The 2702-nt window shown below is 50.8% G+C and overlaps 1 pseudogene; it reads left to right on the top strand.

Annotated features, from left to right (window-relative positions):
* The first annotated feature begins 255 nt into the window (after positions 1–255).
* LOC112071065 (immunoglobulin-like domain-containing receptor 1) lies at positions 256–2677 on the top strand (annotated as a pseudogene).
* Positions 2678–2702: the final 25 nt, after the last annotated feature.

The following is a 2702-nucleotide window of genomic DNA, read 5'->3' as shown; positions in this document are numbered from 1 at the left end:
GTGTCAAATCGGAGGGCCTGTTGTCCGGACCTCTGGCAGTCTTTATGGGGTGCCTCAGGGTTCAAGTTCTCGGGCCGACTCTTGCGTCACTCTTGCTGCTGGTGATTTCTCGTGATCCACCTCTACGCAGACGAACCATTCTGTATCATCTACCCCTTCTTTGGACACTGTGTTAACAAACCTCCAAACGAGCTTCAATGCCATACACACTCCTTCCGTGGCCTCAACTGTTTAAATGCTAGTAAAACTAAATGCATGCTCTTCAACCGATTTGCTGCCCACACGCCCCGCCCGACTAGCATCACTACTCTGGATGGTTCTGACTTAGAATATGTGGACAACTACTAAATACCTAGGTGTCTGGTTTAAGACTGTAAACTCTCTTCCAGACTCACATTAGCATCTGCCGAATCAATAAAGACCTGCTGCTGTCCTGAGAAAGGTAGGGAAGGGCCTCTCTGTCTGTCCCTGCTGCCCACAGACCTGCTGCTGTCCTGAGAAAGGTAGGGAAGGGGCTCTCTGTCTGTCCCTGCTGCCCACAGACCTGCTGCTGTCCTGAGAAAGGTAGGGACAGCTCTTCTCTCTTTCTTTTCTCTCACACACTCTCTTTCTCCCACACTTAGGCTCCATCTCACCTCTTCCTCTGTGTCTCTCTCTCTCCAGCGGTGATGCAGCACAGGATGATGAAGGATGCCCAGAGGGCCATGGGTCCATGGATGGGAGGTCAGCCTATCTACAGCCCCATGAGCCACGGCTCCTCACAGATGAACCCTCTGCTGTATGCAGGTTAGTAACACACACACACACACAGGGAGTCTCACACACACACAGCAGAGCTATGCTTCTGATCTTCTAAATGTGTCTTTAACAAATCCATATTTGTCACTTATCATGGGTTTCTCTATCCCATCAGGCTCCCAATCAGGGAAGAGCATCGCCATGGCCCCCATGCCCCTCCCCCCTCCCCCATCTGGCTACAGCATGCCCCCCAGTGTCCACGCTGCCAGCATCTACGGCAACCAACATCCCGGCAACAAGCAGATGCTGGACTACCTGGAGAGCCAGGTGAGGGGCATGGATGGGACCAGCCCCATGATGCAGCCCCAGCCCTACCACCAGCAGGTCCAGATGATGCCCCCTCCCCCTCAGCACATGATGCCCCAGCACATCCCCTTCTCAGCGGGTCCTCCCAGCATGCTCTCTGGCCTGGACGACGGGGCCGTGGAGTACCGGGGGGTCATCCAGATGCCTCCCATCATAGAGCAGCCTGGACGAGGAGGTCGGAGAGGGGGCCAGCCACCGCTTGCCCCTAAAACACGTCCACCCAGCTCCAGAGAAAGCAGCCGCAGCGAGAGTCGCTTCACCAATCACCGTGACGACCGCAGCGAAGCCAGCGGGCGCCGTTACCCGTCGCCGTCAAGGAGCCGTGCTACAGAAAGACTTTCGTGGATGGGAGATCGGAGGCCCAGTCGAAAGTGGGTTCACGTGACGACCTCAGCGACAGGGTCCCTCGATCCCCTCCAGAGACGACCTGTTCGAGGAGCAGCGTCGCCCCGCCTCCCAGCAACTACTCCCGCTCCGCAGGGGGTCGTTCAGTTCAGATGAGGATGAAAACAGCAGGAGAGAGAGGCAGAGGTCACAGGAGGAGAGGAGGAGGAGGAGGAGAAATGTATTCGACACCCGCCAGCTATTCTGAATAGCGAGCCGGGACAGAAACACCAAGAGGAAATGAGCGTTACTCTGTTAAAACTCGCTTTAGTTAGTACACTGAATAAACACTCCTAAACACACACACACACACACCACACACACAACCCTTCACAAGCATTCACCATCTGACAATGGCATTGATCCATGCCTTCAATTACACATAATCATATAATCACGCAGATATGAAAGAAATCACTCAAAGACACACTGGTGCATACTACTTGGTTTCGTCACTGCTTCCATTCAGGGAGCCTTTAATTAATGTGTCCCACTACAGGACAAGATTCTGGCAGGGCACTGGTGGTCATCTGATCTGGGCTCTCACTGGCACCTCTCCTCTCCTTCTCTGAATGGCATTACAACAGCCCCCTCTGCTGGTGAAACGCTCTCAGTGCAGATAAGTGCCCAATCTTGACAATCTGTTGTGCAAACAAAAGCTGTGTGTGTACAGTAGTCAGTCAGTCAGCAGTGAGTCACCCTCAACAGTAGATGAGCAGTTGAAAGGCTCAGCATTGGCAAATCAAGACTGTAGAAAGAACTGAGTTGGGCAATTTTGCAGAGCTAAGCAATTGTCTTTGGTCATCAAGCCATGTTGTCCTCCTCCTTCACCTTCGCTCTCTGTTCTCCTCCATCCGCCCGACATCTCTCCATCTTGTATTATCCTAACGGGAAAGAAAGGACTAAACGAGATAAATGAATGACAACGTATGAAAGACCTTAGAAACACGAATGATAGCTGCGGCATGCAATTCGACATGTCGATCTGATTTCCCAGATTCATACTCTAGAACCGTTTACAATTTCTTAAACGTTTTTGAAGTTACTACCACATATCTTAAGTTGACGTTTTGGAAGGTATTTTGGTTTTATATTTTACATTTTATTTGTATCATGCCATAACATTGTTAACAGATGAGAAAATACATATTATGCCTTATTTAATGTTTGTCAAAAGTAAACCAGAAAACAAAAAACTTTCCCATCTCTCTCTT

This window comes from Salvelinus sp. IW2-2015, unplaced genomic scaffold (genome assembly GCF_002910315.2).
Source record: "Salvelinus sp. IW2-2015 unplaced genomic scaffold, ASM291031v2 Un_scaffold1509, whole genome shotgun sequence".
Classification (NCBI taxonomy): Eukaryota; Metazoa; Chordata; class Actinopteri; order Salmoniformes; family Salmonidae; genus Salvelinus; species Salvelinus sp. IW2-2015.
Note: the sequence above shows the minus strand (reverse complement) of the source record. Positions and strands in the feature narration are given on the sequence as shown.